This window comes from Sorex fumeus, unplaced genomic scaffold (genome assembly GCF_029834395.1).
Source record: "Sorex fumeus unplaced genomic scaffold, SorFum_2.1 ptg000169l, whole genome shotgun sequence".
Taxonomy (NCBI): Eukaryota; Metazoa; Chordata; class Mammalia; order Eulipotyphla; family Soricidae; genus Sorex; species Sorex fumeus.
The window spans coordinates 8,417,023-8,431,749 of record NW_026606226.1 but is presented as its reverse complement, the minus strand read 5'-3'; positions in this window follow the sequence as shown (position 1 = coordinate 8,431,749).

The following is a 14,727-nucleotide window of genomic DNA, read 5'->3' as shown; positions in this document are numbered from 1 at the left end:
TCGTCAAGGGCCAGGGATGTGGCTCAGTGGTAATGTTCATGCTCTGTATGCATGAAATGTCTGCTTTTGACCCCTGTACCACAAAATAAAAACAAAACCTGTAATTTCTTAAAAGAGAACTGGTGGAGCAGGATGGGAACTTGCCCAAATCACATTATGTATTTTACCAGCTACACTTGCAAAAAGGTCCTACCTCCTGAGGTATTTTTAGTTTGTTTTGGGGGGGATTGTTTTGGCCATACCCAGCGATGTTCAGGCTTACTTCTGGCATTGTGCTCTGGGATCACTCCTGGTGGGCTTAGAGCCTATGGGAAAGAACCCTGCCCTCTGTAGTGTCTTGCTGGTCCTGTTCATGTGTATTAAGAGACACTTAAGTTGAGAAAAGAGACTACAGGTTGTTTTCATGGAAAATTATGCTTTCTTCTTGTGCCAAAGGAGAACATTCTTTTGTTGTTGTTGTTGATTGAGGCTCTGCAATTTACAATGCTATTAATTATGGTTTCCCATGCACATAATTCCAACACCACACCCATCACCAAAATACCCCAATGATCCCTTTGAAAGGCAGCTCCCTTTCGAATGTCTGTCTTTGCATGGATCATTTCTCCAGGTATATTTCCTTTGTCAAAGGAGAATATTTTAAAACAAAACAAACAATCTCTTAGTGATAAATAAACAGAAATGATAGAAAAATATTTTTAATTGAGATTTCGTGGTTTACAATATTGTTGGTGGTTTCTCATACACATAATTGAACACCACACCCATCACCAGTGTACCCACCTCCCTTCCCCCAAGGACACCTACACTCCTCCCTTCCAAATACCTAGAAAAATATTACTTTGGTTTTCTAGAGTGAAAAATCTAAGCTTTGTTGTCAAATACTGCTTAAAATTAAGAAAAAGCCGATATCAAATGTGATTTAGAAACACCTAATCTCTATTGATCTACCTACCTTCTTTGTCATCGAGCCCTGCTGAATGCTAGGCTGTTCAGTCAGAACGGTTGCCCAAAGTCATTTCGAGTAGAGTGGAATGAAATTTAAATTGCAAAACATATCATACTTTTACAAAGTGAAAATAGAGCCACATGAAATCATTCTTGGTAGTTAATGGCATCGTGGGGGAGAAAAAAGTAATAGAAATACATGGCAGTGTGACTCAGCCAAATGAAGTAAAGATAAAAATATGGATCTAAAACCACTCTCCTACTCATCTCAAGTGACTAAAGGCTCAAAAATGTTGGCTATTGTGCTAGATAATGGGCTGTCGCCTCCAGATCGAGTCCCTGCCTTACAGAGCTCACAGTTTGGTGGGTGCATGGCCATGGACAAGCTCACAATGCTGCATGACAAGCTCTATGAGAGAGGAGAGCCCAGGGTCCCACAGGGACACAGAGTTTAATAAGAAGAGCAGGACAAAAAGTGCGTTCCTCCAGAGACACCTTAGGGCAGGAAGAATTCAACCCATGAGACCTGATAAAAGAGAAACTGCAAATATTTTGCTTTCTTAGTTTGGGGGGCCACATACAGCTGTGCTCAGCAACACTCCTGGCAGTTCTCAGGAGACCATATATGGTGCTAGGGATCTAGCACCGGCCACATTCACGGCAAGTATTGATTCTTTGTATTATCTCTTCAACCCCAAATTTTCAATTACTGAAAAGCTGTCCGAACCAATTGCCAGATCTAAAGTGTCCAGTGAATGAAGGGAAGAAGACACCTCGTGAGGTCCAAGTGGATCAGAAGAACTTGGGGCGCTCTGGATTCTGCCTCAGAGAGACTTGGGTGAGGGGGGGAAAATTGTTCTCTGTACTGATACTACAATGATCCTGGCTGATAAGATGCTCTGCATACTGACATTGTCAATGATTCTGACTGGCCAACAGGTGAGAACAGTTGAGAAGGAATATAAATACTTCTTTACAAAGACACTAACAAACATGTGAAAAGCACAGATCAAATATGGCTGTGACAGGGGTCCCATCTGTATTAAAATTATCAGGTGGTCTGATAACACATCTCTGGAAGCAAAACAAAAATAGAATCTGAATTAAGTTGATCTGAGTCGCGATCTGAACTCAACACCATGTATTGAAGCTTTCTCCAAGCTTTGGTGAGAGCTTCTGGGACCTTCTCAGAGATATGTGGTCCTTCCCTCCCTGTATGAAACCCAGCAGGAACTCTGGATCCAGACCGACCATCTGAAGGTCAGTAGGACTGGACCTGGGTTTAGTGGTCCGTCCAGAACTGCCAGAAACTATGTGCTTATATTGTGGTCATATGAATTCTCAATAATACATCATACTGCAATTGTATATGACTGGTTTGAGTAGTAGGTTAAATCACTCTATCCAAATGGGAGTTAGAATTTTTGAGACCTGAGCCCCCCTAAATATCACAAAGATGAAACTTTCCATTTTCTCCACTAGGAAAATTCTTCCCTTAGAATATGGCAATCCTGGCTTCTATTAAAACATAAAGAAACATGCCTCCATGTCACTAACAACTTGCCATATAAATTTTTTTCAGCATTTATCAGTAACTAAATCCATCTCATTTACTTGCCAATTCACTTCTTTCTTGTTTTTATCATCCCAGTGAAATGTTGATTTTATGAAGGTACATTTTCACCAAAAAAAATCTAATAAACATTTGAATGTTTGTTCAGTAAAAAAATAGAAAGAAAGAAAAATGTTAGGGCCCAAGGGCAAGGTAGCAAGATGCCAGTGTACTGGAAATTACAGGTAAATGTGGGGGCTGTAGGTCAAAGTCAGCTCCACAATAAAATGAATAAAGTGGTGAAGACAATTGGTCAGTTAAAAAAAAACTGTTTTGTTTTTTGACCACACTTGGCTGTGCTCAGGCTTTTCTCCTAGCTCACAGTGCTTAGGGATCACTCCTAGAGAATCTGGGGGACCATACAGGGTGTCAGGTATAAAATCCAGATCTGGCCTCAAGTAATACAAGTGTCCAACTTGCTGCCCTATCCCTCCAGTCCGTTTTAAATTTTTTAATCCAGAGCTAGGGATATAGCTGCATTCCACATGCTGAGTGTGGTATCAGAGAAACAAAGAAACAAAGTATATGATTTTGACACTGCACCCAAATCTGTGCAAAACACCACAACAAGAAGTGTACAACCTCCAGTGAGCAGTGCAAAGTGTGAGAGAACCACAACCCCACAACCAAGTACTTACAATTGCCCATTCATCATAACAACAAAAAGAAGGGAGGAGAAAGGGCTCAAAATAAAAACGAATATTCAAATGAACTCCAGGTCTTTCTTACACAGATGGGGCTATTTTAAATGTTCATTTGTATCTGTAGAAGAGTTTTTTGGGGAGGTAGGAGTACTCATGAATTACCCCTGGTAATACTCAGGGAACCACAGGCCATGCTGGGCATTGAACCCAGCATGCACAGGACAAAAGCTTTCCCTCCAGTACTTTCTGGCCCTTTATTAAAGATCTTGAGTTTGGTTTACTTAATCAATGATGAATCAATTCTAATATACCAGCCCACTAATCTAAAACCAGTGAGAAATCTGGTCTTTATATTGATTCATTTCTATTTTTAATTGACTTCAGTGTGCAATCTAATAGAATTCTAGGAGTTTAGCTTCACACCTCTCTAGGTGTGTAATCATCACCACCCCCCCATCCATGAATGTTCCAGTGCCATTCCACAACCAAGCTATGTCTCTGCTTGTTTTCCGTTAGTAGCCACCAGTTTTCACAGACTTTAGGCATTCATTTTGTTGTTTCTAGCTGGTTCATTTAATTATTCAGATTCCATATGAGAGAAATAATACATTATCACACCAAACTATCTGCCTCTGCCATCAACCATATGCATGTTGCCATATGCATGTCAGACAATGGGTTCCTGCCCCGACCCCTGTATACAATTTCGAAAGTCACATTTGCAAATGGATTCAACAGACTCCTGAAGAGAAATACAAATCTTGCGGTGTTAGCTGTTTCTTATAATTTTAAGAAAAAGCTTGTGTTCTCATGATGTCGGGAATAATTTCTCAGTCTCGAGAATGACAGACCAGATTGAATTAGCTTTGGTTCTTTTATCCCTAATTAGGTCGCAAAGATGCAAAGCTGCCTCCGGGTACACAGAAGAGGACTCTGTTCCCATAATTAGCTGATTGAAGAGATGGGAGCCCTGGCACCAAGTGTCCTTGCTTGATCTCCAGGTTCAGAAATCACATCAGGCAGCGGGGGCTTCGCCGAGACAGGAGGGATGCAGCATTCTTTGTGTATTCCAGGGATCTAACTCAAAGTAGCTTCCAACACAAGCTATGTAGAACCTAAATGTGTTTCCATGAAGGAGTTTCTAGAAATTCATTACTATCTTCTGTCCTTAGCCAGTCCTGTCCTTGATTTTGATCAATGTCTTTATCAGTCTTTTTTTGGGGGGGGGGGGGGGTGTAGTGTCCACACCAGAATTTCCCAGGGGCTGTTCCTGACTTTGTATTCATGCTTACTTCCAGCAGTGCTCATCATGTGTTGCCCAGGATCAAACCAGGCTTGGCCACATGCTAGGCAAGAGTTTTTTCCCCCTGTACTATCTCTTTGTTTTTTTTGTCGCTGTCTTAAAGAGAGACATGTTCAGCGATTCTTAAGGTGTGTAGGATGGGAGAGAGAAATGGTTGGGAGAGAAAAGTTGATGGTTGATAGAAGAAAGATACAAAATTATCCCAACAGAATAGAAAGAATGGCTTCAATTAAAAAGATAAAATTTAACAAAGCCTCATGTATAGGTTTAAAAAAGTCTCATATACAAGTAAAAATATGAATTAAACAACTATGAGAAGAAAACCAGAAAAGCATTTGTGAAAATGACCTGGATTTTTATCCATGGACATTAAGTTAAGAGATACTAACTGAGGAAGGTATTTGCTGAAAGAAAGAAAAAACAAGCAATATTAAAAGACTTGATAAACTCTAACATGCAGAGAAAGAGAAATAAAATAATTATATATATTTTAAAATTATATTTATTATTTCTGGAAGGATATGAGGGATTTACAAAATTCTAACTGCTACATGTAAAGAGAATCTAACCAACTAGAAAAGTGTAACTTGAATATTTGAATACTTGAGTACTTCCCACACTATCTAGTTAGTAGATTGGGCATAGGTTCCAAAGTCTGAATTTCTGGGACAAGAAGCAGTTTTAATATACCAAGAAACTAGTGTCTTTCCAAAGAACCCATATCTGAAAAAGTTTAAAAAAATAAAAACCTGATAATGAAGCTTGTACAATTATTCAAAGAAGCGCTCTACTGAATTAGGGAGAGTTTGAGCCTGACCCCACCTGGCCTCTTGAGCACCACCATGGTTCAGGACTGAACCATCAAGCCTTCATGGGGATAGGGGTGTGTGTGTGGGGGGGTGGGGGGGGTGTCATCCTAGTCAAAAAGGAAGAACTGCAATCTTTAGCATGCAGACAATTTGCCTGGTAGGGACGTATTTCGAGTCCTTAAATTTTTAATAACTCCATGAATAAAGAACAGATCTGTGCTTTCTTGTCACCAAAGGCAAATTCAGAAGAGGAAGGAGTTGTAGGAGGCAGATTTTGACTAAATATAAGGAAATAAATCCTGACAGATGATGCCATCCCATGATGGACAGTATGGCCTCCTGACCTTGGATGTGTCCCTGAATTAGAAATGCTAAAACAGAAGCTGGCCAATGTCACTTAGACATGCACAGAGAATTCCTATGTGGGTGAGAGAACTGACTTGATCAAAGAGAAGATTGTTTTCCATTCTAAGATGCTACTGAATCTGCATCTGGCTTCTTTATTGTTTCACTTAATGGTTTTACCCTAGTCTGTTGTTCCAGGCCCATGAACTTCACTGCAGATTCTTTCTTATGAGAAACTGACATGAAAATGTTCTGCAAAATATATTGCACCATATAAAATACAAGTTAATATTGAGAATTTTATATTGCCCCATTAATTTTCTTTCATTTCTGCATATCTGGCTGTCAACCTAACACAAAAACTTCTTGGATCAAGACAGTATTCAGCAAATAGGTAATATTCTGTGATAAAAGACTCATATTTCATACAAATGAGAAGAGCAAAGGTTATTAGATAGTTGGATATGTTACAGAGCAGTTGTGGCACTTCCAGCATTTAGAAATTAAGAATAAATCCAGATTCCTGGAACAATTCTGTCATGATCCAGCATGGAATCTGAGGGATAAATTAGTTGCTATTTCAAGGTCATTTTCAAACTCAGGATGCAGAAAATGTGCTTATTCTTTAAACTATCTATGTAGTTTTCTCCTGTGTTCTATTGTGGCTGAAACTTATTGGGTAGCTTCAGTATTTTTTTTTAAGTTTTACATTTCAGGGCAATTTTTTAGTGAATGGGATACCCTGAAACAGGGTGAAGGGACTTCATTAGGCTCATTACAGGAATGAAATCGATGCTCTCTGCCCTAAGGCAGTCCTGCTGAGCCATCTAATTAGTGATGGAAGAATCAAAGCTAATTCAATCAATCTACACTGTCCCTCCTGGGATGGAAAAATTGTCCTAAATATCCTGGGAGTACTAGATCTCCTCCAGGATTACAGAGCATCAGTACCAGCCCAGAAGGACACTGATGTCAAATCATCAGCCCTCCCATTTCTCCCCCAAAGCAACGTTCATCACAGCATACTTGAGGGGAACTAATGTCTTACCCAGGAGACGCATAGAAAAAAACAATGAAAGAAGAATATCCAAAATAACCTGTTATATTTTTCTCTTACCATTAAGGGTCATCTCCTGGGTTTGAGACTCAGAAAGTTGTGGAGATTTCATCCTCTCACAGAGAAAGAAACCCAGCAAGCAGTGAAATGTATGGGTGAATTTATGTCACCTTAAGTACAAACAAAAACAACTGTCACATTCAGAAATCAATTTATCATAATTATTCATAATGACATAGTTAGGAAGTAATGAAGGTAGATAATCTCATTTCATTGATGAGGACTCTGTATCTCAAAATCTAAGTGGTTTTCTAAATGTCACAGAGATAAATAATAGAACTAGGACCTCTTTTGACTCATAACTTCGTTTTCTTTCCATTATGGATGAAACAATTAAATACCATATTTTCTTTGAGAAGTTAAATATGCTACTGAATTATGCTTGCATATTTCTACAATAGAGGTTTGATTAAATACATGTTATTAATGTTTTATTAATTTTAGTTACCATGATTTACAGTATTGTTAATTGGTAGGGTTTCACATATTTAATGTCCCAACATCCCACTGTACACCAGTGTATGCACTTCCTTCACTACTATCATTTTGGGTCCCCATCAATTTTTCCCACCTTCCTTCCCTCATATCTCAAATGTGGTAAGCTCAGTATTGAGGACCATTTCTCAGATTCTGTTGCCTTTGGTCATTTTGGTATTCCATAGCACAGCGGTAGGTCGTTTGCCTTGCGCACAGCCAGCTAGGCCAAGCCGGGTTCAATTCGTCCGCCCCTCTCGGAGAGCCCGGCAAGCTACCAAGAGTATATTCAACATGCCAAACACAGTAACAACAAGTCTCAAAATGGAGACGTTACTGGGCCTGCTCGAGGAAATCAATGAACAACGGGAGGACAGTGTTTGTTTGTTTGTATGCTTCTTGATATCCCACACATGAGAGACATGTGTGCCTGTCCCCCGCCCCCCACTTCTAGCTGATTTCACTCAGCATGATACCCTTCATTCCCATCCATGTAGTGATAAATTGCATTATCTCATCTTTTCTTACAGCTGAGTAGTATTCCGTTGTGTATATAAACCACAGTTTCCTTATAGCTAAGATCTATAAACAACCCAAGTGACCCCAAACAGCCAAAGTAATCCTTGCAAACGAAGAAGAAAAAAGAAGTCTTCCTTTTCCTGAAATTAAATTATACTAAAAAGTTAAGTATTCAAGACAATGTGGTACTGGAATAAAAGAAGATTCTCAGGTCAGTGGAATAGAATTGAGAGTGTAGAGACAGATCTTCGGGTATATGCCCATCTAATCTCCACCAAACCAAAGGAGCTAAGAATATGGAGTGAAACAAGTGTCGAAAGTCTCTTCAACAACTGGTGCTTGGGGAAAACTGGTAAGTCATATAACAAAAGGATGAACTCGGGTTCCTATCTCACAGTATGCACACGAGTCATTCAAATTAATTTAAGGTGGGGATTTTACATTTTTGTTGTTGTTGAGCTCTGTGGGTACTTTAAAGATCTCAGATAACAACCCGTTATCTGATGTGTTGAGTGGAATATTTTCTCCCACTCAGCTATTGTTTAGTTTAATCCTCTGTTTCTTTTGCCATATAGAAATGTTTAAGTTTGATGCAGTCTCATTTGATTCTGTAACCTTTGCCAAAGGTGTATCATTGAAGACTCCTTTGAGGTCTAAGTCTTGGAGCTCTCTGCCTTTATTTTCCTCAATGTACTTTATAGATTCAGGTCTGATCTAAAGGTCTTTGATCCACGTTGAGTTGATTTTTGTGAAAGGTGTGGGATATGAATCCACTTTTAATTTCTGGCATGTGGTTGTCCAATTCCCCCAACACTATTTGTTGAAAAGGCTGTCTTTATTCCATTTCATGCTTTCAGTTCTTTGTCAAAAATCAGCTGACTTTATATAGGGCTGGAGCCATAGCACAGCGGGTAGGGCGTTCGCCTTACAAGCGGCCAACATGGCTGACCCGAGTTCGATTCCTCCGCCCCTCTCGGAGAGCCCGGCAAGCTACCGAGAGTATTCGATATGCCAGACACAGTAACAACAAAGTCTCCAATGGAGACGTTACTGGGCCCGCTCGAGCAAATCGACGATCAACGGGAGGGCCTTTACCTTTACCTTATATAGGGCTTTATTATCCTTGATAATCTACTCTGACCCTCTGGTCAGAGAGTCTTTCTTTATTCCAGTACCATGTGCCATCACTATGCTTTATTATACAGATACAAGTTGAGTAGTGAGGTACCTCCCAGTTTTTTTTTTAATCTCTGTATGGTTTGGGTCATGTGGGTCTTTTACGATTTTACACCAACTTTATAACTGACTGTTCTAAGTCCTGAAAGAATGCTATCTGAATTTGGATAGTGATTCCATTTAATCTATATAGTAGTTTAGGTAAGATGGACATTATGACAATGTTGATTCTTCTAATCATGAGCATGGAATGTTTTTCTATGTCCTAAGTTCTTTAATTTTTTTCTTGAGTGTTTTGAAATTTTCATGGTACAAGTTTCTCACCTCTTTTGTTAAGTTGATTTCTAGGTACTTGATATTTTAGACACTATTTTAAATAGGATAGACTCTTTGATCTCTTTCTTCTCAAATTCATTATTTTTATATAAGAATGAAACAGATTTTTGCATAATGGCTTTGTAGCCAGCCACTTTGCTATATTAGTTTTTATTTCTAGGAGCTGTTGAGAGAACTCTTCAGGGTCTTCAACGTGTATCATCATATCATCTGCAAATAAAGATAGTTTGACTTCCTCTTCTTCAATTTGGATCCCTTTGATTTCCTTTTCTTGCCTGATTGCTGACTTTTAATACGATGTTGAATAAGAGTGGGACAGTAGGCATCCTTGTCTTGTGCCCGATCTTAGAATGCTTTCAGTTTTTCAGCAGTAAGAATAATATAGGCTTTTTATAGATAGGTGTTACTAACTTGAGGAAGGTTTCTTCCACCCATATATTATTGAGGATTTTTATCATAAATGAGTGTTGGAACTTGGTGAAAACTTTCTCTGAATGAGTTAATATGATCATATTATTTTTATCTTTCCTTTTACCGATGTGGTATATTATGTTAATTTTATTTTCATACACTGAAACAAAATCAACTTAAGACCCCAAGGTCATGACCAGAGTGACAGTAGAGCAGGTAAAGGTGCTTACCTAGTGAGTCTGCATTTGTATCTGAAAGTTACTGATAGTGAGTTTTAAAGTACTGTGATAATGACCTTCTTGTACTGGACACTCCAGAATCAAAGAAGCTCAAAGTCTTAGCAGAGATAAGATATTTCCAAGCCAGTATAAAATAACGTAACATGTGACTGACACACAAGGACAGTAGACACAAAGGCCAGGAAGATTACTGCATAGTTGGAAGCCTGCCTCATGAGCTGGGGCGGGGGGAGAAGGCAGCTGGAACAGAGATGGGATCACTAAGAAAATGATGGTTGGAGGGATTGGTTGGGATGTGTGCTGAAGGACCAGACATGATAACCTCTCAGTATCTTTACTGCAAACCATAATGCCCAGAAGTAAAGAGAGAATATGGGAGAAATTGTCTGCCTTGGAGCCAAGGGGGAGGGTGGGAAGGGGGTGGGACGTATACTGGGGATATTGATGGTGGAGAATGTGCACTGGTGGAGGGATGGGTGTCTGATCACTGTGTGACTGTAACTCAAATATGAAAGCTTGTAACTATATCTCACAGTGATTTAATAAAATTAAAAAAATTAAAATAATTTAAAAAATGAACTGTGGAAAAAACAAAAAGATCTTTTTAAGTCTAGGTCTCCTGATGCATGAAACAGAAATCACTGTCACCTCTGTCTCCTGCTCCTGGGATTGCTGATGAGCAACTGAAATCATGTCTGTAGAAGGATTTGTAAACTGACAAACTACAAACAGAAGACATCACACGCTGATAGATGGGATGCATAAACTTTCTTCCATTTTTATTAAGCATTTTAATTATCTTGACTAAAAATCTCTTCCTTAATAATGGCCTCCGTCCTTTTAAGTGTTGGTCTCAGTAGGAATTTTTCACTAAAATGTGCCTTTAAATAAAGTACCAGTAAAGGTAAGAATTGGGGCCAGTCCTCTGGGTTGAGATCTTAATTAAAAACACAAACCTAGACAAGTTCTTCAGATATTTCATATACTTGTGTAAATTAAGAAAATGAAACTATCTGCTTTTTTATAAGCACGTTATATATATATATGTATATATATATGGCATATCAACTGTTTGATCCTTTCCCTGCATTTTCTAATCAATCAACGGGGGTGGGGTGGGGTTGGGGCTCCCCAGCCTAGTTTAGGGTTCAAGAGGCCACTACCTACTATACTCACTCAATCAGACCTGATGGGTCAGTACTCAAATTTGGCAACAAATTGTTTCTTGTACTAGTGGTGTTGAGGTGACTCGAGGTGCCATGTCCAGGGGAGGTCAGGGGTCTCATGATGCAAGGCATATGCTTCAGCCCTTGGAACTATTTTCCAGCCACTGATCAACTTTTTAATAATTATTATAACTTTGTTCTACCTCTCCCTTCCCCCAAATAGGATAAGGAGTCCCATTAAAACAAGCTAATGTTTATTTTCAGTGGCACTGTACTAACTAATGTGATAGACATGTTGCATGCTATTTCAGTCCAGCTTTTATTACAGGGGTGATTCCAAGACAGACACTTTCTCATTCCTAGTTCTAAACAAAGAGACTGAAGCTATGTTGATTTATGCTTTTACCGGGAATTAGAAGGAAATTATTCATAAAAGCTAAAGGCTGAAATATACTATCTGCCACAAATATCCATTAAGCTGTAACCAATACCATTACAATTTTGAGTTATGTAAATCATGCAGGTGAATGATCTGACTCTATGAAAAGTTTTCAAATTTATTTGTGAATTATTTCTTCCACCACAGCCTCCTCTCCTTGAATTGATGCTAATAACATTTTAGATGAAATTGAGTCTTCTATTAAATACATACTGGCAAATAAAGCAATCCTTTTTGAGAGGTGCAACAGCCCTTATATGGAATAATATTGATGCTTTGCAATCAATATTCCTAATAGTGCATGCAGGAAAACAGTATAGCTCTCTACGGGAAACAAATCAATATACCTTAAATAATTCACTACAACAAGGAAAGATAACTTCGGGAAACTACATATTTTATTGTTGTTAAGTTTGAAGGACTTTTTAAAACTTCCTATAATTTGCATATTTTATAGGGAATATGATTATTATATCCAAGTAGGCTATGTGAATTTAATGTAATTCCATTATCTACCAGCAGACGGAGACATAGCTCTACAAATCTCACTGACATGGATGCCATTTCTAACACCTATTTTTTTCTTTCTAACACCTATGTTTTGTGTGGTTTCCTTGGTGTCTACTTCCTGCCTTGGTTATGAAAATTTTAGCTTCCTCAAGTGGCACCAATAAAACCAATACCACTACTGTTTTCCCGAAAGATACATTCACTTGAAAAAATACGTGTTTCTGTGCTCACAGCAGAATTATTCACAATGACTGAAACGTGGACTGAACTTAAATATTCATTGGCAGATGAGTATTTAAAGAAGCTGTATCTGTACTTAATTGAATATCATTTAGCAAGTAGAAAAGAAAAAATCTTTCTTTTTCAATAAGATGGAAGAAAACTTTGTTGATTATAATGCTAAAATAAGTCAGGAAGTAAAATACACCTGCTGAATATTTTCACTAATGTATGGTACTTAAATAACCAAAGATAACATAGTGAAAAATAAATGAAAAAACAAACTAATGAAAAAAAACACCAAGCCAGTGACTGACGAACACTGGCTGCACATATTTGTTGAAGAGACTCATATCACTGTCTCTCAATATAAGATCTAGCCTTTCTCGTTTTCACTGTTTCCATACTGTCAAAGAATTTGCCAAATACAGCATTTTGGATTGCCAAAGCTCCAAAGATTCTTCTTAGCAGAATGACTGGAGTTTCCCTTCAGAGCTTATTGGAAAGCCAAGTATTAGCCGGTGGTGACGGGGCAACTGCAGCCTCATGGGATGGGGGGCGGGGGGGCGGAACCAGCTTGTCCTTCACGCCCTACGGAGGCCACAAGTTGCCCCCCACGAGCGGCTCTCCGGCATGGCCATAGCACCAGACGCACAGAAACCAATCTCGTAATTATGCGGCTCGTGGCAGAAATCCCTCCAGACTTAATTAGTAAAATATCACAAATCCAAAATCATGCGGCCGCAATAGCTGCCACACAACATCATATGGTCTTCATAACCAGCTATAAAAAACAAATTATTTCACAATGCCTTTTCAGCAGTTCTGATTGTTGGGGGGAAATTCCAAACAATAATGGTGAATCTTTTGTCGAAATAATAAATGTAACCAAAGTAGAGAGGGAGTTAATTAGAAATCATCTGCCTCACAGGCATCGGGAGGGGTGGGAGGGAGGGTATATTTGTTGGTGAAAAATAATTACTAGTGAAGGGAAGGGTGTTTGATTATTGTATGACCAAGACTTAAACCTGAAAGCTTTGTAACTTTTCTCATGGTGATTCAATAAATAAATTTAACAAAATAAATAATAATAAAAGAATGGCTGGAGTTTCTCAGAAAAAAATGCAGAATATTTATAAACTTGCCCCTTATCTTCCTTCTACCCACCTAAATAAGCCTTTCGTTACACCTATAAAAAGTCTTCCGAGAAAATCTTCTGTGATTGCATTCATTGTATTTGTTCTGTCCCCACTGACATTTAACAAAAAATACCATCAGTGTACGATGACCTAGAAGGATGAGTAAAGCTTCATCTTCAAAGGAATGCAGACTCCAATTGGAACCTTCACTTCACAGGCATGTGGCTTTGGGCAGATGATTTGATTAAGCCTCAGCTTCCTCATCTTTACATAGAAGATAATGCTTCTACTTTTAAAAAACTAAATGAGGACTGATCGACATTTGAAAACTCAACCTCAAGCGGGGAGGGAATTGGGGTGGGAGTGGGGAGGTGGAGGATATTGAGGACAGAAAAGGGACCACTATGACAATGATAGTTGGAAATGGTCACTCCGGACAAGAATTGAGTGCAGGTAAAGGGGTATACATGAAAATCTTTCAGTACCTATATTTCAAACGGTAATTTCTAAAAATACAGAGAAAGAGAGAGAAACAGAGGCACAGAGAGAGGAGAGGAGAGGAGAGGAGAGGAGAGGAGAGGAGAGGAGAGGAGAGGAGAGGAGAGGAGAGGAGAGGAGAGGAGAGGAGAGGAGAGGAGAGAAGAGAAGAGAAGAGAAGAGAAGAGAAGAGAAGAGAAGAGAAGAGAGAAAAGAGAGAAAAGCCTGTCATAGAGGCATGCTGGGTGGTGGGGGTGGGGTGGCAAGAGGGAACTGGGAACATCAGTGCTGGTAAATATACACTGGTGAAGGGACGGGTGATGGAACATTGTATAACTGAAACTCAATTATGAACAACGTAATTGTGTACCTCACCATGATTCAATAATAAATAAGTAAAATTATTTTTAAAAGAACTAAATGAGGCCAGACCCTGTTGGCCATCTTCTCAGCAGGCCACCTCCAGAGCTCTGCTCATCACACCTCACACAGCTCTCACTTACAAATTGGTCAGTGGTGAAGGCCAGCAGGAAAGGAAAAGAGGAACACCCAGCTTAAGTCCTCAGAGACTCCAGTGGGATCAACAACAAAGATTCACCCTCAGCACAGCAGGAGAATGGCCAAAAGCCACAGGGAGGAGTCAGAGAACCTCACTGAGCTCAGTGAATGAAAATATTACATGGAAGGCTCCACCAGCAAGAATCTGTTCTATGAACTTTCAAGAGCAACTTTAATACTATGTTGACATCTTCAACGTAGTGGCACCATGTTGAATATTTAATGAGCTCAGAGAAATGATGGCACAGGCAGTCAGTAAAGTACAAGAGAATATAGGAGCATAAAT